General features: G+C 40.8%; 1 pseudogene across 1 annotated transcript; it reads left to right on the top strand.

Annotated features, from left to right (window-relative positions):
• Positions 1-83: 83 nt before the first annotated feature.
• LOC311621383 (small ribosomal subunit protein eS25-like) lies at positions 84-4,496 on the top strand (annotated as a pseudogene). Its single transcript, XR_014797048.1, has 3 exons — positions 84-108; positions 1,719-1,771; positions 4,015-4,496. The product of XR_014797048.1 is annotated as a small ribosomal subunit protein eS25-like (transcript).
• Positions 4,497-23,051: the final 18,555 nt, after the last annotated feature.

Below are 23,051 nucleotides of genomic sequence, written 5' to 3'. Positions count from 1 at the left end.
TACAGAGAGGAAGAGAGAGGAACAGCGAGTCAGAAACATTGATGAGAGAGAATCATCGATCAGTTGCCTCTTGCACCCCACCCCACTGGGTATGTGCCCACAACCAAGGTACATGCCCTTGACCGGAATTGAACCTGGGACCCCTCAGTCTGTGGGCTGACACTCTATCCACTGAGCCAAACCGGTTTCGGCTGTCTTCAAATTCTTAATAATTCCGAGGAAGCGCCCTGCAAACTATGTAGCTGGTCCTGCCTCCAGTCTGCCAGGTAGGGCAGCTCCAGAGGACAGTGGGAAGTTGTGTGTCTGAGTCCCCTAGGAAGACCAGCCTGTGCTCCACTCTCACCGCTTCTCCCGGGAGAGTGGACTGAGTGGTGCTGCTGGCTTCACCTTGACTCCCAGCTCTCTACTTCTGAGAGGAGCAGGCATGAATGTTGTCAACACTTACATATTAATAATTTTTGTCCTGTCACCTGCCTCTGAGGACAAAAGGTCAAGCTCAGACATAAATTAGAATGTGTATGTGTGGATGATTAACTTTACAAGAGTTAGCACATGCAAAGAAAGGCTTAAAGACATTTATTTTAGTAGAATAGAACATTGGCAACCAAATAAGAGAATATTTGATACTTCCAAAAGATAATTTTGTGAAATAGAATTCTAGAGACGGAGTTATTCACTTGAGTGAGCTAAAAAGAGGAGTGGAAACTATTAAACAGTGAGGAAAGACCTAGAGCCGTGGTTGGCAAACTGTTGCTCAAGAGCCACATGCGGCTCTTTGGCCCCTTGAGTGTGGCTCTTCCACAAAATACCACAGCCTGAGTGAGTCTATTTTGAAGAAGTGGTGTTAGAAGAAGTTTAAGTTTTAAAAAATTTGGCTCTCAAAAGAAATTTCATTCGTTGTACTGTTGATATTTGGCTCTGTTGACTCATGAGTTTGCCGACCACTGACCTAGGGGAATATGAGAGGGTTGGGGGTCAGATAAAGACACTATACCCGAACAGACACAAAAATAAAAAACCCAAAACTAAAAAAGTGACAGTAACCTCCTTTTTCAATTCTAGTCACAATCCCTGTGTCTACTTCAGAGACTTCCTTGTTCCAATGAAATTATATCTTTTTGTCCTTCATTGCCCTTTACATGATAGCTTACACATTGTACTACTCAATCGATATTTGTTGTTTGATGGAAAATAAATCTGAAAAAGAAAATATTTTAGATGAAAGGAAGCAAGCTATCACCCTGCAGACTGACACAGATGGGTTTTATTTGACATACACTGGTTTTTGTTTAATATTTTGATCAACTGGAAATATTTAAAAATCAGTAAATGCCACACAAAAATCCAGAATTCTGGCTCCTTTTAAAAAAAATTTAAAGACCTGGCTACATAGGGGTACATGGGTACATGCTCTCCAGCTCTCTGTAGTTCCCAGTTTACACTACTGTCCTTCCAACACAAATGCATTATTTCCATCCCCTGGGCATTAATCCTTTAAATCCACTCTGTCCTATTCTTCCTTAACAGTAAGTATCAGGCTTCAGCAAACATCTTGGCAACCAGAATAAAGAGAACATTCCTCCTCCCTCATAACCAGTGGTGGCTCTCTGTCTAGTGCTGGCCAGCCTATTAAATGTAAACCCAGCTTTATGTACAACTTTTAGGGAATGCCTTTAAAAGGAGAAGACATGCCTTTTCTCCACTTTTTCCTTCTGCAGGCTGGAGTTCAGAAGTAATTGCTGGTGCTTCAACAGCCATTTTGGACCACGAGGTAAACTTGGAACTGGTACAGCAAGCAAGTAGAGGGGGCCTGAGTCTCTGCCTTTGCGAATCTGCCACATCAGCCCAGAGGTGCCTACCTCCAGGCTTAAATAGTTCCTATCTTATTTAAGCCACCATCGTTTTTTGGAATTTCTGTCACATACAGCCAAACCCAACCCTAAAAAATACACTATAAATCATCTCTCATAAGCAAGATTTTTCTTCTTTAACGTGACTATTATTGTTAAAAGGTAAATGCTATGAAAAATCCTGGTCTTTGGGAAGTACTAGCTTTGCAATCCATGAATATAAATTGGTTGAGCCTCCTCCATCTTTGGTTATATTGTGCAGTGGTAAAGCATGCAGGCTTTGGAATTTCTGGATATCCCTATGATTCAATTTCCTCATCTGCAAGGTGAGATATGAAAAACAGTAATGTCCTTAATGGCTTCTTAGAAAGTTTGTGGTAGGCAGTTAGACAGACATGAACAGAGCAAGGATAGCGGGTCAGGGTGGAAAATCCTGGTGCCTTAGCAAAGGACAAATGTAGGGTGAGGCCTCGCCCCCAAGGTGATCTTTCCTCCCCCAGCATATTACTGGCCATGCAGTTTGGACCTCCAACCTTTCCTTCCTAGAGAAAACATTTAGGCCTCAGTTGTACTTCATCTCCAGGCCCAGAAAAGCAGTAAAACTAGAGCAGCCTGTAAGGACACACCTGGAAAGCTGCTCAACATTCTATTGAGACCTCCCCCTGGGACCTCCACCCTTAAAAACCTTAGGAGGAGGACCTAGCAGAGCTCTCTTTCCCCCACCGCTTCCCCAGATGCTTTACCATTACCTTCCTCACCCCAAGCTCTTAGGCTACTTCCTTTGCCTCTATATCTTGTTTCCTATGCCCATCTCTTTTATGAATTACTTCTCCCACCTCTGTGATTTTATAAATAAACTAGAGACCCAGTGCACAAAATTTGTACATGGGTAGGGTACCTAGACCTGGCTAGCGATCAGGGCCAATTGGGGCCTTCCGGCTGCTGGTTGGGGCCTTCCCTGTGGCTGCCAGCCAGGGCCTTCCTTCGTTCTGCACTGCCCCCTGTAGTCAGCGCATGCCATAGTGAGCAACTGAACTCCCTGTCTTCCAGTCAAACTCCTGAGGGGGCACTTTGCATATTAGCCTTTTATATATAGACTAGAGGCCTGGTGCATGAATTCCTGCACCAGTGGGTCTCTCGACCTGGCGTACTGGTATCGGGCCGAAACCAGCTCTCTAACATCTCCTGAGGGGTCCCAGATTGTGAGAGGGCAGATCTTGGGTGACACACCCTCAAATCGGGCTCCCTCCTCTCTGGTTCTGGATTGGTCACCTGAGAACCGCAGCAGCCAAGTCACCGCAACTCGGCAGCTCCTGTGTTGAACGTCTGCCCCCTGGTGGTTGGTGTGTATCATAGCTACCAGTTGGATGGTCGAATGGTCATCAGGTTGGCCGGTCACTTAGGCTTTTATATATATAAATGTTCTCATAGTTTGAGTATTGGTCCTGAATTCTTTCCTAGCCAGAACTCAGATATTGAGGTTTGCTGAATTTAGATCTGGTCCAACCCTCAGTCTAACACCTGGTGCTGTTCCCGCACCCCACAATAAGTTTAGATTAGATAATGCACAATGCACACAGCCAAACAGAAAAGTCTCATTCCTTAAATTCTAGGCAGATAAGAGAGAATGGTGGCCTGGAGGTGGGAAGGCATGCGGAATTAATTAAGAGAGGCACATTTCATTTTGTGCTTACTCTACTCTTCCCACATCAAGAAGTATTAAAAAGTGTGGGAGTAATAGTGAAAAAGTTTGCACCAGAAGATAAAAGAGCCCAGAATGTTATTACTTCAAGCCATCATATTTAAAGTTAAGACCAATGAGGAAATCTCGAATCTTAATGCTTTTCTACCTAAATCATCCCTTAAAAGCAGTGAATCTGATGACAGTTGAATGGGAATTACATTTTCTTTCAAAGTACCATTATTACACTAGTAGACTCTCAAAAGAGCCCTGAGTTTATTAAGAAACTTAATTCTTGCTGATGGAGTGAATCAGAATAGTTTCCATAAAATAAAAACAATGCAAAACATAGGCATTTCTCCTTCTGTAAACAGAACAACTTCCATATATTTGCTTTTTTTTGGGGGGGCGGGGGGAACCAATTGTGCCAGCAAATTAGAATCAGAAGAAATTCCATTTACTTGGTCATTTTTATAAAATTAGTTTTCAGCGGACATCTTAGCGAGGCAGCAGCGTCTCTCTGCTCTCCGACCCCTGCGATGCCGCCCAAGGACGACAAGAAGAAGAAAGATGATGGGGAGTCGGCCAAGAGAGACAAAGGCCCCGTGAACAAGTCGGGGGGGCAAGGCCAAAAAGAAGGAAGTGGTCCAAAGGCAGAGTTCGGGACAAGCTCAATAACCTGGTCTGGTTTGACAAAGCCACGTGTGAGCAGCTCTGTAAGGAAGTTCCCAACTACAAGCTCATCACCCCAGCGGCGGTCTCCGAGCGGCTGAAGATCCGCGGCTCCTTGGCCAGGGCAGCCCTTCAGGAGCTCCTCAGTAAAGGACTTATTCAACTGGTCTCAAAGCACAGAGCCCAGGTGATTTACACCGGAAACACCAAAGGCGGGGGTGCCCCCGCTGCCGGAGAAGATGCATAAACAATAGATCTAACCAGCTGTACATTTTGAAAAATAAACCTTTATTAAATCAAAAAATAAAATAAAATTAAAAAGTTTTTCCTTAAGCCATTATCTAACCCTTTCCTAAAATTATCTCCAGAGAAACCTAAAACTTTAAAAAAAATATCTTTGGTTGTAAGCAAATGTGGGATTTAGAAGAAATAAAGAAGATGGCATGATTTTAGGAAAGTAATTTAAAAATGTTTGTTTTTTTTTTAACTAGGCAAATAGGACATAAGTGGAAAGTATTGGCATAGATGGAAAAAGGATATCTGTAATAATAAAAGCGAAATATGCTAATTAGACCGGGTGTCCTTCTGGATAACCTTCCAGACAAAGCTGGGGCTGTGAGGGCAGAGCCCCTTGCATGAATTTCATGCATTGAGCCTCTAGTTATACATAAAAATCAATATGTAATTTGCATAGAATTTGATTGTGACATTTTTGTTCATACTCAGTGTCCATAGTGAAAATATCTTATTCTTTGGTGTGTTTTTATGTATTAGTCATTTATGAATAAAGAGTCAGCTTTTATATATCATTCACTTGAATGACTTACAAGTGTCCAGATTTACAGGAATATTCTAATAAAAAAAATTTAAGTTTTACTTATATTTAATTATGACATGATACTTCAAGAATAAATTGCATAAAACAGGCCCTAAGAATGATCTGAGAATCCATATTGTAATTGATAGAGATTATGCTAGTAATATTTTCCCAACAAATTTTAAACTCTTTGAAGGTGTGATTGTGGGGACACTTTATCGTTATAGTCCTCAAGTTTGTTTTTGTGAGAATTGTCTAGAATAATCACTTTGGATAAGGCCAATGCCCTCCAGGTAAATAGTAACTACAATCAGGCTTTCTATCTTTGATGCCAGATTTGCAATGTATTTGAGATCTTTCAATATGAAACAGGCTGATGGATCTTGATTAAATACAGCAGTTTAAGTGTGGGTACCAATGTTCCATTTAGAACGTTTGTGTTTTTGACTTTTGAATATACGTTTTAAGAGACTTAGAGAGTTTCTTTTACTTTTCAGCTACTTCCCTGAGTGCCTGGCTTCCCTTGATATAACCGGGCAGCCCTGCCCATTAATAAGAGCACTCAATCCAGCCAGCCCGAGAAGAGGGAGGGCCCCAGGACCATCTCTCTGGAACAGCAGTGTGCATAGAGCACACACCCAGTTCATGCTGTCAATGTCACAGCCTTGAAGCAAAGTCAAGACTCAATTTCCCTGAAGACTTGTTGACTACATATATATGCCTCCACCCACTCATCTCTTTCACTTGCCTACAATGGCTAGAAAAAATAACGCTTAGCTACATCCTGGGTAAAGTTCCTTTCCTCTTTTCCCCATTTGGTCATGAGAGCATGGGGGTGATGAGAATCAATTTGTTTATGCTTTTCTCACATCCTGTGAGAATGTGTCTTTGTGTAAAAGTTGACTTATGGGAAATAGTGGTTCTCAAACTTCAGCAAGCACAGAATCCCCTGGAAACCTTAACCAAACACAGATTTCTGCGCTCCACCCCCAGAGCTCCTGATTGAAAGGGTCTGAGGTAGGTTAATAATTTGCTTTTCCAAAAAATTGATTAAGTTGATGCTATTGGTTTGAGTATTACACTTTGAGAACCACTGATCCAGAGGAAAAAAAGAGCCCATTATTTGACTCTGTCTCTGGAACTGGAAAGTTCTTTAATCAGCTGATGTGTAATCTCCCAGATTTGGGGGTATTTAAAAATCATATTGTTTGTTGTCAAAATACACATCAAATGGATTCCTTTGTGCTATTCAAATAAGTGTTCTTTGATCAAGCTCAAAACCTACAGCTCTGGATAGAGACTAGAGATTACAGTGGTAGAGCTAACAGCCACCTTCATGATTTACCTTCTGCTTCATTGGCTTCTCATTTGGTTGCCGGACCGGCAATGTGACCTGAAATTTCTACAGCCACTTTCTAGTTTAAATAATAAAGGCAGGAGCATTGTCTTCTAAAGTATAAATTTAAAAAGAAAGGAAGAAAGAAAAAAGAAAAGGAATAAAGAAGGAAGGAAAGAAGGATGAAAGGAGAGGAGGAAGAAAGAGAGGAAGGAGGGAGGAAAGGAAGAATGCTTAAAGATTTCTAAAAGGATGTTTTTTAAATAATGCATTTAGAGACTGCCTGAAAGGAATTGTATTGACTTAATCATAATTAAAATGCTAATAGCAACTAATTTTTATTGAATTCTTACTTATACCAAGTAACTGCTAAATGTTTTATACGCTATACCATTTCATCTTTATAAAATTCCTATGAAGTACTTACTATTATTACTCCTATTGAAAATGTGTTTGGTGATATTCAGTCATAATTAGAACCAGATCATAATGAATTTTAATGTAAAAATTTCAATATATTAATTATATCAAAGGGTAAGGAGTGTTTACATTTCTTGTAAGCTGGTACCCTGTTTTTTTGTTCCCTGATCTTGCTTTTCTACTGCTGTGGTTTTGTTTCTGCTTTTCTGTTCCTTTCTTGCATAGCTGAAATTCTGGCCTTTCTTCTGGTCCAACTCAGTGACACTTCCTCCATATTTTCTGTTCTCACCTCATTGTCTTTTGAACAGTCACAACAATGAAGAGATGGATGTGTTTGGACAGGGTATCATTCTCATTTTGCCATACATGAGCCACCTTTGAGCAAATTAATGCCTGTTTCTCTACTTGAAAAATTTGACTAATAATACATAAGTACATTGATTTGCTTTTATCTTATGGAACTTATGACTCAGTAATTAATTGAGTTTTCTCTGTGCTGGTTTGTAGAAAGCTCAGAGATCTTTATAAAATGTACTGGATCTTATGGCATATCTTCTCTGTACTACCCATTTTTTCTTTGCACCATTTTTCTGTAGACTTAATTGAAAATAACTTAAAATTAATTTATGAATATAATTCAATGCTGTGCATACAAATTAGAAAATACATATTGTCCTCACTGAAGAATAATCACTATGATATCCTCTGGACCTTGAGCAACACAGGGATTAGGGGTGCTGAACTCTCTATGCCCCTCTCCCTCTTTTAACTTCCCCAAAACATTAATATTAATAACCTGTTGTTGACCGGAAGATTTACCTACAACAAAAACAGTCAATTAATACATATTTTGTACCTCATATATATTATATACTGTATCCTTACAACAAAGTAAACTAGAGAAAAAATGTTATTAAGAAAATCATAAAGTGCTGAAACCGGTTTAGCTCAGTGGATAGAACATTGGTCGGCGGACTGAAAGGTCCTGGGTTTGATTCCGGGCAAGGGCATGTACCTTGTTGCAGGCACATCCCCAGTAGGGGATATGCAGGAGGCAGCTGATCGATGTTTTTCTCTCATTGATGTTTCTAACTCTCTATCCCTCTCTATCTTGCTCTCTATAAAAAATCAATAAAAAATATATTTAAAAAAAAAGAAAATCATAAGGAAGATAAAATACATTTACTAATGTGTTAAATAAAAGAACTGAACTTCCAGGCAAGATGACTGAGTAGGTAAATATTGTACTCACATCCTCCCACAACCACATTAAAATTAGAACTAAATTACAGAACAATCATCATTCAGAACCACCTGAAAATCTGACTGAATTGAACTCCTACAACTAGAGAATGAAAGATGAAGCCATGTAGGATAAGTGGAACAGGCTGGTCCCACACCCATGGGTGGAGGATAAAAATTGGGAGGGATATCTTGACTGCAGAGGTCCCCCCTGAGAAGTTTGGGGTCCCCATAATAGGCCTCCCATCCCAGGATTCCAATGCCAGGAAGAAAAGTCTCCATAAATGGATGTAAAAACCAGCTGGGATTGAGGTTGAGGGTGACAGAGGGCTGCTGGAGTCCCTGGCAGTTCCTCTTAAAGGGCCCATGCAAGGATTTCTCAGACTCACTCCCTGAGTTCCAGAAGTAGGGCAGCAGCTCGAAAGGCACCAGGAGCACACAGGGAGGAATTGAAATGTCTGGTATCAGGTTGAGAGCTGGAGGAACAGCTTTCTTTCAGACAGAAGTGAGTGGCAGAGGCCTTTGTTCCTTTTCTGAGCCTTTCCTCAGAGAGCCAGAAGGCAGGAGTCATATCTGAGTTCCCATCAACTTGGCTATGACTGTTCATCCCCACCCTGGTGATTCCCTGAGGCCCCATCCTATCCAACTTTCAGGCCTACCAAAGTTATTTCTAGTGGCTTTTCCATATGAATGTCCTGCCTTGGCTCATGCTTCAGATTTTTTCTAAAGTCTCTCAGTCAGCATCTGGCTTCAGCAAGCCCTGTACCTCTCACTAAGTGGCTTTAGCCCTGGCACTAGCAGCAACAGGCCTTGGTTCACAGGTTGGCCTTGCCTGGGTACTTCCAAGCCCAGCACAATTAACATCATCTGCAGATCACTTATAGTTCATGCTGGATGGCTCCAGGCAGAACACAGATGGCAGCTGACCTTGGCCTGCATCTCCCGGGAGGCCCCAGAGCCAGTACATCCAATGGAGAGATTCAAACCACATCAAAGCACCACCATCCTAACATCTCCACGTGCAACACACTCAAGGGGTGGAGTCAGCAGGCACCAGGACATTGCTGAAGGAAGTCCTGCTCTGTGGGGTGGGCCCCTGCACAGCTGATCCTCCACAGTGATCAAAGGAGGTCACTAGTTGGTGGTCGCAGCCAGTCCTTGCAGCTGATTGGCCTGGGAATAAATGCTTCCCATTGACATGTCAATAGCAATCAAGGCTCAATTACAAGAGGAGGGTATACATAGCCCACACCCACACGGAGGTGGGGTTGGAGAGTGGAAGAGTGCACCTCAACTGCTCAGTGTGGGTGATTGGGAGGCTGTGCCATTGCACTCAACAAGAACACCTACTTAGGCCACTCTACCAAGCCTGGGAGATGTAGCAGCTCTACCTCATCATAGAAAGAAACACAGGGAGGCTTCTACCAAAATAAGGAGACAAAGAAACATGTCCCACATGAAAGAACAGAACAAAACTTCAGAAAAAAAACCTAAACAAAATGAAGACAAGCAATCTACAAGATGCTGAGTTCAAAACACTGGATAGAAGGATACTCAGTGAACTTAGTGAGAACTTCAACAGCATACGAAAGATCTGGGAATCAACAGTAGAGTAAGTTAAGCCGAGTATCAGATCAGTGATTGAAATAAGGAAACAAAAACCACCCAATTCGAACAGGAAAAAGAAAAAATAATCCAAAAAAAAAAAAAAAAAAAATGAGAAGCCTCTGGGACAATGTCGAGAGTACCAACATCTGTATCATGGGATTCCAGAAAGAAAAGAGAGAGCAAGACATTGAAAACCTATTTGAAAAAATAATGACAGAAAACTTCCCCAACCTGCCGAAAAAAATAGACATAAGTTCAGAAAGTACAGTCTTAAAGAGGCCCACACACCCTTTTTCACCTCATAATTAAACTGCAAAAGATTAATGACAAAAAGAGAATCTTAAAAGCAGCAAGAGGGAGGCAGTTAGCTACTTACAAGGGAGATCCCAGAAAACCTGTCAACTGAGATTTTGCAAGCCAGAAGAGAATAGCACAAAAAATTCAAAGTGGTGAAAGGCAAGGAGCTATAACCAAGATTATTCTACCCAGCAAAGCTATCATTTACAATTGAAGGACCAATAAAGAGCTTTCCACGCAAGAAAAAGCTACAGGAGTTCATCACCACCAAACCAGTATTATATGAAAAGTTAGAGGGTCTTCTTTAAGAAGAAAAAGAAGAAAAAAGATGAAAAAACAACAATAAAATGGCCACAAACACATATCTATCAGCAATTGAATATAAAAAAAAACCCCATAAAATAAAGGCACAACCAGAACAGAAACAGACTCACAGATACAGAGAACATTTTGATGGTTGCTAACTGCCTTTCTCTTGCTGCATTTAATGTTGGAAAGGGTTTGAGGGATGAGTGAAAAAGATCAAGGAATTAAGAAGTACAAATTAGTTGTTATATGTCAAGGGGATGTAAAGTACATTATAGGGAATATAGTTGATACTAATCTAATAACTATGTATGGTGGCAGATGGGTGCAAGATTTATTGGGATAATTACTTAGTTATGCAATGTCTAATCACTGGGAAGTACACCTATTATATTAGAAACTAATATAATAATGTATGTCAACTGTAATAGAAAAATAATAATGATTTTAAAATTAAAAAAAAAAGAGAGAGAAAAGAATTCTTTCCTGCTTCTTATTCCAACCTAGCTCTGTGCTCTAAGTACACTGTCATTTGTGGATTGCTTTGCCCCTTACTAGTAAACATTGGTGATTAGGCAGTAGAACCTTCTCTGTTAATAAGGAATTTGCTCCAGTTGCTACGTAATGGGGTTTTGAAGCTCTGAACACTTTGATGGTGCTGTACCTGGCTGTCAGCCATGCTGTCAGGCACCCTAATGACTTCTGGGAAGTTAGTAGGAACATTGCTTGGCCTCCTTTTGTCCAGGACTATAAGGCTCATGTTTCCCCTTCCCCCTTCCCCTTTTCCCCTTCCTCAGGGGGAAAACTCACCTGAACACCCGCCAGCCAGCTTTCTGTGTCATTCTTGCAAGCAGCCATTTCCTGGGGATTGACTCTTGTTCTACCTCTTCCACTTAGTGAACTTTTTTCACTGACTTTTCCGATTCTGTCTGACCTTCCAGCATCCTCCCTGCAAACCCCTGAAGGTGTTCCTCTTATCTGATACTAGATCAGACACTCTGCTCCCTACCCTCCCATTAGCTGCCCCATTACCGCCCAGCCTTGCCCTGCCTTCAGATATCTCCGGCCACGCCCCAAACACTCCAGGACATTTTGCTAAATGCATCCAGAGACTGTGCCTCAATCGCTGACAAATACCCATTAGAAAACAACCCTAATGGGATTATTTAGAAAGGAAAGTACAAAGAAGAGCAAAAGCAGGAGGCATATCAGATCAGTGAAGTGTCACCCAACAAGTGGAAGCTTGGGGTTTACTATTATCACTGGCTTCAGTTTTTTACCAGGGACCCCATTCAGAATTACTGGGAACAGCGCAGTGACCTATGGCACACACTGTTTCTGAGTTGCATTAGAGAGGAAGATTAACATGTTTACATTCTTGTAAAATTCATTCCTATTCAAGTTAATGTTTAAATGACAAAGAAAAATTTCCAGCTGAGTGAGGAAAATCTACAACTGTAATATATACTCACCTTCAGTTTCCTTAACATCCTGTGTTCTAGGTGGAGGCTTTCTATAGATAGTATCTGCATTACTTGTTTATTTAACTTTAAAACAGATTAGTTCTCAAGTGTAAACATATGGGGTAAGCATTCCCATGGTTAAAGATCTGAACAGTATAATTCCCTAATGCCATTAGGTTTGTCAAATGTTATAATAAAAAATCAAAATCAACCAATATACTGACACAAAAGATAGAGCCAGTTTATATATATATACATGCCAGTCTCTCTATATGCCAGTCCTTAACCAAATGAATTTGTGTATTACCTAACAAAAGATTTATTTTTGACACACAGAACAGTAGAAAATAACATGGTAAATCATTATATTTACATATAATTAATTAAAAATGATATAGATGTGAGTAATTAAATATAAAAGGCTACATTGTGTAGTAGGTACTTGGGATAAATCAATAAGTAAAATACATGGTTCTTTCCCTCAAGGATAAGAAGACTTAAACAGAAGTACAAACACGTTGGAAATGCTGGGTAGTCAGCTTACCAAGATAAGGGCTTATCCGGGGCAGTTAGGGGAGAAGAAATGATAGTGGGCGTGGGAGGGAACAGTGAGCAAAAGCCTTTAGGTTGACAGAGAAGTGAGTGATGGACCTAACCCCATGGGAGCAGTAAATGATGGTAGATAAGCAGGCAAAGGCAGATTAGTATGTATTCATCAAAGAGTCACTAGACCCAGGGCTTTCTATCGAGGCTAGAATAGGAATTTTGAAAGAGCCCAAAGATCAAGTTGCAAGAGCCAAAGAAAGGGCCCAGCCTTTCCCTAGCATTCTCTAGTTTCCAGAAAAAGGTCACATTTCTAATGATGTCACCACTTCATTAAGTTCTATAACCACCGAGGTGTTAGAAGTCGACTATGTCTGATAAGAAATATTCAATCAGAATTTTATAATGATTATGTTGATGCTGTCATTTTGGAGTGAAAAAACAAGTACAAATTTTACTTAGCCATTGTCCATACCATCTTTAGTGGGAATAAGAAATGAACAACAACAACAAAAAAGGCAAAGGCGCCGAAACCGGTTTGGCTTAATGGATAGAGCGTCGGCTTGGGGACTGACGGGTCCCGGGTTCGATTCCGGTCAAGGGCATGTACCTTGGTTGCGGGCATATCCCCAGTAGGGGGTGTGCAAGAGGCAGCTGATCGATGACTCTCTCTCATCGATGTTTCTAGCTCTCTCTCTCTCCCTTCCTCTCTGTACAAAATCAATAAAATAAATTTAAAAAAAAAAAAAAAGGCAAAGGCACATGTTAACCATCAGTATACGTGCTGTGTGCTTCTGAGTGGATCTCTTGTGTGTGTGGACGAAAGGGGCCACATGCCGACCTGACAAGCTCAGGGGAGGCCTGCATGACACGTTTGCAAACTCGGAGGCCTAAAGGAACCACAAAGGATGGTCTGAAATGAAACTTGAACTAAAAGCAGTGATGGTGGGCAGTTACCTCCTAGGTCAACCTTTACCTTAACTGAGCCTATCTGTCTTTTGCATCTATGATAACACACCCTTGAAATGTCTGGGTAACTTGTAACTTCCCTTTTTCGGGAGCCCTGGGGCACAACCTATGTGGTGGGTGCCTAGACAGAAGATACAAATTTCTTCATTATCATGTTAATTGTTCCTGCAGCCACCTATGTATGTGTCCATCATTTTACTTTTTATCCAATCCCAGGGGTTTCCCACCGCTTTGCTTTATCCAACCTCCTTAATCTCTCACCAATGAATTTCATGTAACCCACCTAAATCCCTTCTTTGATTTTAATCTATAAATACAAATGTAAACCACCATTCTCTGGAGCATTATCTCAATTTGTTGAGGTTCTGCTTCCTGGAATAACTGGATAGTTTGGCTCAAATAAACTAACAAAAATTCTTTACAAGTTTCAATGGTATTTTTACGTTATCATGGGGAATGAATTTGGAGAGGGTAGCCAAGCCTGCTTAGATGTTCTTGGGTGAGGAATAATTGCTATCTCCCACTCACTGCTTACTGTGTGCACATTCACATATGGAGCTGGGAATTTAAGCTTAACTCATTTTTTCCCTGTTCCTCAAGATTGAGGAGAGGAAGTTGAAACTGTGCACCCTGATTCTATTTTAACACAAGGCAACTTTCTTCCTGTCTCTTTTCTCTTTCTTCTAGCATCAGCACAAGGGAGAAGTAGCCCAAATATGTACACCTTGTAATTTTCTCTACACTCCTTGTCATTTTCAGATTAAATCTGACCTCTTAAATTGGCAAGATAAGAATGTATCTCCAAGGTTCTGGAAGGGGACGACAATAAAAGGAAGGCAATTTAGATAGTTGCCAATCTCAGCATAGCAATGACACACCTCAACTCCTTGGATACATTCTATTGGTCAGAACGAGTTACACAACCCCTCCTGTGTGCAAGGAGCCGTGGAAATTAAGTCCTTGGCTAACGTGAAGGGCTCTGGTTCCTTCTCTCATATTTTGTGATTGTCCTGTGTAATCTCTCAAAATGCCACTAGATTGTGGCCTGAATTTGTCCTCACACAAATTTCATGTAGTACAAATCTTTCTCAGTTATCAATATTTAAAAGTTGGGCGATTTTTACCTTTAAAAAGTCAGATTGTCTGTCAATGCTAGGCCTATATCTATTTGATGGGAAGAGCTGGCAGGAGCTGGATACTGCCTGCTTTCCAGTTTGCCTCGCTCCCCTTTAACAATTCCAATTAGTCCATCCAGCCAGGCTCACTGCTTTGGAATACCTGCTTGGGCACTGTGGGATTTGAGTTTGTGATTCTGGAGCAGAAACTGAAATTATGACCTGTTTTGGCATGGGTGGGGGTAGGGGGAGGAGGAAAGCTTATTATTTTGCCACATGTATTATTACTCTGTAACAAAGTACCACAAGCTAGGTAAGTGAGAAGAGCTAGAAGTCTCAAACTTGTATATTGGCAAGGCTGGTCCCTGCTGAGGGTTATGAGGGAAAGACCTGCTTTGGGACTCTCTCCCTCGTCTGTAGATGGCCATCTTCATGTCCCATGGCATTCTCTGTGTGTGTACCTCTGTGCCCAAATTGGCCCCTTTTATAAGGACATCAGTCATTGAGTTAGGGCCTCCCTTAATAAACTGACTTTAGCTTGATTACCCCTAGAAAGACCTGATGTCCAAATAAAGTCAGACTCAGAGAAATTGGATTTCAACATATGAATTTTGTGGGCATACAAGATTTAACTCATATTTACTCGGTTTCAATTAAATAAAGAGGGGAAAAAGCAAATGTTTTTAAAGTAGAAAACTTACCATTGTTTTGAAAAAACAAACAAACAAACAAACAAACAAACACCTGGGCATAGTTTCCAGGAGAGTTGAGACGCAATATCCAAATGAATTTGCTTCCTTTGAAAAGATTAACGTGTTCTTGGTTTTCGCTGTGCAGCTGACCTGGTCTGTACTGAGGCCCAGAGGGAGTTCTCCATCCGGCGGGGAAAGGCTTTTTGATCTGAGAAGGGTTAATGCAGAGGATGCTGGGTTCTTTGACAAAAGAAAGAAGCACTTAGCCCTATAGTTCTGCTCACTCTTGTGCGAATTTTTCTTCTCTTGCAGGCAGGACACTGTGCTTCCTTTCATGGACTCGTCCACCCACATTCTCAGTCCCCAGAGCAGTTGTGAAGCTACGCACACGTACATGGGGCCATCCAGTCTGCCAGAAACGGGTGTCCCCACAGGGCAAGCTGTAAAACGTCCAAGTTCACGTTGTGCTAAACCTAACTCCTTACTGAGGTTAAGTGAAGCGTTCCAGCTGCCATTCACATTTTTTTCTTTTTCTCTTCAACTTCTCTCACCAAAGAGTTTGCTGACATCTCCGAGGGGGCGTGGGGACCTCTCTGGTGGGGACAGTTGCCAAGTCAGCCAGGACAGGCCCTGATGTTTTGAATGAAAGAGCTCCCAGCAGCCAGGGCACCAGGGCATGAAGCAAGACACACACCCTTTCTCTCTCACATCCCTTTACTAATGATATTCCCAGGCAAGGGGGAAAAGGCAGTTCAGAAACACCAGTTCTCAAGACTCTGTGTATGTACCCTTGGGGGCTCAAAGTACCAAAACCAAAAGGCCCGATTTAGATACCAAGGACTGACCAGTTGTCATGAAACGTGGGAAATAAGGCCCCATTCTTGAGCCTTCATGACGACCATAGCCAGTTTGCTTCCTTTTTTTCTATATGCTGGTGATTTGACTAACTTCACCAACCGGATCAGTTGTTTAGAGACACATAAGCACAGACCCACATAAAACAACTATTTTAAAATTTTTACATGAAGTCAAATCAGAGGGTTATGAAGATAAACAATCCTGATGAAAAAAAAAAAAAATTAGCAAAACATTCTGCTTGCTTAGAAAGACCAAAGTTGAAAATGTTTGGAGTTACTGAGACAATCCAACAGCGCTTGGTGCCAGGCAGGGGGTGACTCATTTCCTCCCGATGGCGCAAGGAGCTGAGGTCTTCTTTCGTGAGCGCTGGTTGAGAGATGGTCTGGCCGCCTTCGCTGGTTGCCGAGGTGCTGAGTAGCTGAATGTAATTGTAGAATTCTGCAAATCAGCACAGAGATACTTCATGACTCCGTCTTCTTAGGAACAATGACAGGAAATAATCCATCATCTCTTTTCCTGAGTGGAGTTTTCCTTGAAAAGCATGTGGCTACATCCTCCTTAACGAAGCCCTGGCTGCCTGGGGCTTCCCTGTCTTTCTGTCCTTCTGGGATCACCTTTTCCTTTTAGATCCAAGCAACGTGGTCCAAACCCATCACCCTTGCCGCAGTCCAGAGCCCCCCTAACAAACCCTCCTGGCTGCTTCTGCTTCTACCCCCGCTATTTGCTGCTTTTATGGTGCCTCCCGGTTGTCCCCTACATCACGCTTGGCTTCCCCAGTTGCCCTACTTCACTATTTCAAATATAAGATGATCAGACTTCTGCTGACGGCTGGGAGAAGCAGAGGGTAATTACAGCTCAGGATAGTAAATATTCCTGTCATAAAATTCCTCAGCTACCGTCACTGCATAAAAATCTCTTCTTTAAAGAGAAAACAAAAACAGTTCTAGAGATTTTTAGAGAAAGGAATAGGGAGGGGGACAGAGAGAAGCGCATTGACGAGAAAGAACCATTGTATCCTGACTGGAAATTGAACTGCGACCTCTCGGTGTATGAGAGGATGCTCAGCCAACTGAACCACACCGGCCGGGACTAAACTTTCTTCTTGTACCGGTTAATCTCCAGCCTCTGCCTGCCACCATATTGGCCAGGCCCTTCTCTCTCCTAGGCTACACTTGCCTCCTTCGACTGCCAATAAGGTGCCAACAGTTAATCCTTTTGATATCCTATATAATATAAGGGTAATATGCAAATTGAATGACCAGAACAACCACTCAACCAGTTACCGTGAGGCACACTGACCACCTCTCGGTCCCTTTCCCCAGCCAGTAGGCTTCAATTGCCTGATGGTGAACAGGGAACCAGGGGTAAGTGGCGGCAGGGGGCAGGGTGGGCTGCAGGCAGCCAGGGAAGATGGCCCTGATCGCAGGCCAGGCCTAGGGACCATAATTGCACATGAATTTCGTGCACCGGGCCTCTAGTAGTGTCTATAAAACTCGGCATAGCTTGTCACTCAGAGTTATAGAAAAAGTGGTTTGGGAGTCTCTGACTCTAGATCGCAAACCCTCACCCTAATCTCTTGATATGTAACTTCATCTAGCTGAAAAAGTATTTTCCCAAGCTTGTGCTAGAAAGCAAACACCAAATTATATTTGTATGACAATTTTTCTTTAGCTCGGAAGATTTGCAATTAAATATAGAAATAATGAAGTAAACAATAGATGTTATTATTACATTTTTTTTTATTAACGAACAATCTGGATTTAGATATGTGTATATGTTTAGATAATTCTTTTTAAAATATATATTTGTTGATTTTAGAGAGGAAGGGAAAGGGAGAGAGAGATAAAAAACATCCATGATGAGAATCATTGATCATCTGCCTCTTGCAAGTCCCCCACTGGTGATAGAGCCCCCCACCCAGGCATGTGCCCTGACTGGGGATCGAACTGTATGACCTCCTGGCTTACAGGTTGGTGATCAACCATTGAGCCATGTCGGCTGGTCTGTTTAGGTAATTTGACCTGTTAGAAGGACCTCCTGATTTTAATTTAAAGTGAGTAATTGGATAACTGTCTTTCATTTGTGATTTTAGTCAAAATCTTACTAAGTTAATAAAGAGTACAATTAGAAAAAAAAGAAATAAAAAACAAACAGAAACAGTACAATTAGAACAATTAAAAAACATAAAATTGTTTTTAAAAAAATATATTTTATTGATTTTTTTACAGAGAGGAAGAGAGAGGGATAGAGAGTTAGAAACATTGATGAGAGAGAATCATCGGTCAGCTGCCTTTTGCACACTCCCTACTGGGGATGTGCCCACAACCAAGGTACATGCCCTTGACCAGAATCGAACCTGGGACCTTTCAGTCCACAGGCTGACGCTCTATCCACTGAGCCAAACTGGTTTTGGCATAAAATTAATCTTATCTATACATTTAACTTATTTGATTTATAAGAATTTTGAAGGGTGACACAGATGCTCTAAAATTGATTGTGATGACAGCTGCACAGCTCTGTGATATACTAAAGCCACTGAATCACAGGTGTCTCTCAACTTACAATGGGATTATATCCCCACAAACCCTTTCTAAGTTCAAAATTATTTTAAGTCAAAAAAACACCTAATACTCACAACTTACCAAACATCATAGCATAGCATAGCATAGCATAGCCAGCCTACCTTAAATGTGCTCAGAACACTTACATGAGCCACAGTTGGGCAAAATGATCTCGATGCCACTGCTCAGCACCACAGGAGAGTATTGTACCGCATTTCTTTCACTAGCCCTGGAAAAGATAAACATTCAGAATCCAATGTAAAGTTTCTACTGAATGCCTATTGCTTTTGCACCATTGTAAAATAAAAATAAAAAAATCCTAAGTCAAGAACCATCTGTACACTCTTTAAATTGTTTGCTTTAAATGGGTGAGTTAATGGCAATGCAGATCATATTTCAATAAAACTGCTAAAGTGTCATTTGAGTTCTTGAGAAGGTTTGTTTGTGAGTCCACTGTAATATTGAAAAATAAAATGAAACATAGTACACATAAACCCAGTATAAGAATATTTAAAGGCTTTAGAGTAACTGAATTGTAAAAGCTTCCTTAAAAGTGATTACTAAGCCGAAACCGGTTTGGCTCAATGGATAGAGCGTCGGCTTGGGGACTGAAGGGTCCCGGGTTCGATTCCAGTCAAGGGCATGTACCTTGGTTGCGGGCATATCCCCAGTGGGGGGTGTGCAAGAGGCAGCTAATCGATGACTCTCTCTCATCAATGTTTCTAACTCTCTATCTCTCTCCCTTCCTCTCTGTATAAAATCAATAAAAATATATATATATATTAAAAAAAAGTGATTACTAAAATTTGCTAAATAGAATAATAGCATTTATAAACTATTGTTAAAGCTTAAGGCAAAAGTAGGGTTTTAAAATTTAATCTTAATAAACTGAATAATAAAAAATAGACCTCGTGCATGTATAGAAGAGGGTGAGATTTATATGATATAACCATTAAAATATAAATTAGCAGCACTGAGATCTCTGTATAATGGATTAACAAAAGATCCAGCAATATTGGGATTGAAAATCTAGTATTTCTGAGGCTAGAGTCAACATCTTTAATCAACTCCAGCTCTGGCCAGTTATATTTTATAGGATGAAAGCTGGAAAAATGTCAACTTTATCTGTTCTCTTCAATATAAAATAAAGAAAGGTGTCTTCCCCCTAGGACTGCAGTGAGGATTAAAAAAGATAGTACATGTACATATCTGAGTTACTGGCACAGAGAAGGTGCTGAATTAATGTTATCTGTTATTACTAGCTGGTCAATGATAGAACCTCTTGAGTAAATGCATGGAGTGGACATCTGATGTCCCTGTTGTTATTTTTGGTCACTTAATGTCCACACTCCCTTCCCGATCCTTGATTTCCTTATTGAGAAGTTACCTTCTTCCCAATGTGCCATAGTAGAACTGGTGGAACTAGGTGCTTGCCCAAGCCAAACTGACAGGGATCTCAACCTCTACCTCTGGGGAAGTGGATTCTTGAGGGAGCTGATACAAGAAGGGAAAATGTTTTCTCATTCAAAATATGGGTAGTGTCAGTCCATAGCCAAGCATCATGTGGTGATCCTGGCACCGCAACTGGTCAACAGTCAGAAGGATCGCTGGATTCAGCAGGAGGACAGCGAGGACGAGCTGAGACTTGCCCGGCACCTCTGCCTTAGTCTCTTCCTATACCTGGCCAGCTCCCAAGAGGTTCTTCTTTGCTCAACTCTAAGTTGGAACAATAGCCAGAAGGGAACTCTCAAATAAATCAAGTTGACAATCACACATTCCAGCAGAGTTTTTAAGCACATAAATGGAGATGACATCCATGAACACGTCAGCCTGGGCCTGGCCCATAGTTAGTGTTTACTAGAAGCTCATTTAGTTAACATGGCCCTCGTAAATCAAGTGACCTGAGCTAACAGTATTCAGACGTGAAGTCATTGTTCATAACCATTTTAAACAGGCACATTGCTGACACACATTTTGTTAAAGTAAATAACATTGCTGGCCCACTGTCTCTCTTTCTATGAATTTATTTGGAAACTGTTAAAATGGATAAAGTACCTGTTAATAAAAAGCAACAAATAAACCTGTGTGTCTTAGATGTATTTTCACCAGTCTTGTAATTGTATCTTTAGTTTGAAAAATAAGTAGAATATTACCTTTTTCTCATTTTCCTATCAAATGTTTTATTTGTATTTGTTAGTGCAAGACCTTTTTCCTGATATGTTTTCTTCAACCTAATTTATTTTCATATTTCTGTCCTCGACCTCATTATTTACTGAACTATGCCATTTTACTACCTGGGTTCTTTTTGCCTCTACTATTCTTACAGAAGAGGTAGCTTATTAGCTCTTAGATAAGAATCTCAGTAAATGACGAAGCCGGTTTGGCTCAGTGGATAGAGCGTCGGCCTGCGGACTGAAAGTTCCCAGGTTCGATTCTGGTCATGAGCATGTGTGTGCAGGAGGCAGCTGATTGATGATTCTTTCTCATCAATGTTTCTGACTCTCTATCCCTCTCTCTTCCTCTCTGTGAAAAATCAATAATATATATATATATATATATATATATATATATATATATATATATAAAATTTTAAAAAAGAATCTCAGTAAATGCAATTATATCAGAAGGGTTCTGGCAGAAAACGGAAGGCAAGCTCAGCTAGGAGTTTGAAGAGAATTGGATGGCGGGGAAATATACAGAGGCGTAGGCCGGGCTAAGGGAACCAACAAAGAACGTGGCGGCACTCAGGGACCAGCCACCATTGAAAACTACTACTTCCCGCAGGTGTCCAGGGCCCTACACTTGAGCACTTAGCATTCTGGCCAGATGGCCTGGTAGGTTTTGGAGTCAAGCAAGAAGGGTTGCCCAATAGCTGCAAAGGGACAGCGCCTTCCCCAGGACCTGCCACTGAAGCCAGGCAGGAGTTAAGGAATCCACTTTTTTTTTTTCTCCTTCCCACTGATCTCCTGCCAATGCCGCCCTCGGCCAAATCCATTTTTCTGAGTAGTCCTCTTTGGCATGTATTTCTGGATGGACAAACTTGGAATTTTACAGTGTCTGCTCTCGTTCTTAAGAATAATTCTAAATATTTTACTGCTAGCAATTAATCTTGTTTTCCAGTTTTCTTAAAGATATATTATTCCCTGTGTACATAATTTTGTCCTTTTTCAGGGCATTCTTTTAGAGAAGGAGATAGTTTCTTGCTTTTGGGTAAGTAGTCAATGCTGTCTGCTATACAAGTAAAAACAGAGCTTTCCTAAATCTTGAATTTTAATCAAAACGTTACTTACTGGAAATTTGTAGCAATATTCTTTAAATTTTTAAAAAATTATCTTTATTGTTGAAAGTATTACAGATTTCCTTTCCTCCCACCCCCATTGACCCCATCCTCCTGGCTCCCATCCCCCTCCCCAGGCCTTTACTGCACTATTGTCTGTGTCCAGGGGTTATACATATATGCATATAAATTCTTTGGTTAATCTCTTCTTACCTCCTCCCTCCCCTTCCCTTTTGAGATTCTTCAGTCTGTTGCATGCTTCTATACCTCTGGATCTAGTTTATTAGTTTATTTTGTTCATTAGATTCCAAATATAAGTAAGATCATGTGATATTTGACTCTCTAATTGGCTTATTTCGCTCAGCATAATATCCAGTAATATCCAGGTCTCACCATGCTGTCTCAAAAAGGTAATAGATTCATTATCTTCTTCTTACTATTTTTATTATTTTACAGTTGCATAGTATTCCATTACGTAATTGTATCCATTTTTATCCACTCATCTACTGATGGGCACTTGGGCTGTTTCCCGATGTAAGCTATTGTAAACAATGCTTCTATGAACATAGAGGTACATATATTCTTTCTAGTTGGTGTTTCAGGCTTTTTAGGATATATTCCTAGAAGTGGGACATCTGGGTCAAATGGCAGTTATTAGAATGTAGGAGGGCAAGTAATTGTGAAATAATTAAAATTTAGTCTCCTTAAAACGCGCGCGCACGCAATTTTGGCCCATGAGACTTCAGGAGAAGCCTGCTGTATGTGAAAGGAATGATTCTGGGAATCTTTTCCTTGATTTTAAAAAGAGAAAGGGAAGAAAAAGTCTTTTCCCCTCCTATTTCTCTGAACATTGTATGAATTTCTGAATTACCCATGGGGGAAGTTAGTCTGAGGATGAGGCTGATGTTGAAGAGGCAAAAGAGAAAGATGGAAAGAATCAGGGTCCTTGGCTGTTACTGAGCTGCCAACTTGACCACGCAGGAACCCACGATACCTCCTGACTTCTAATCCCATGAGGATCAGTTTCCTATTGTTTCTATTCTCAGAAGCTGAAAGGGTTCTAATTAATAAAGTTTACTGCAGGCATCATTCCAAATACCTTGGGGTAAGCCATGTGTGTCGTACACTTACATTCATTTAATAATTCTTAGAGCATGGGTTTTAATGATAACACATGTACACACCTATATAGTTTGTATATATATGATAGAGTTGGTTAAAACATTTATAAAACTCTTATAACTTTGAATTTTATTTTTATTTTATTTTTTAGTATATTTTATTGATTTTGTACAGAGAGGGAGAGTGATACAGAGTTAGAAACATTGGTGAGAGAGAGTCAAT

Source organism: Pipistrellus hanaki (assembly GCF_964339955.1).
Source record: "Pipistrellus hanaki genome assembly, chromosome: 4".
NCBI lineage: Eukaryota > Metazoa > Chordata > Mammalia > Chiroptera > Vespertilionidae > Pipistrellus > Pipistrellus hanaki.
The sequence above is the reverse complement of the archived record's forward strand: the minus strand, read 5'-3'. Positions and strand labels throughout refer to the sequence as shown.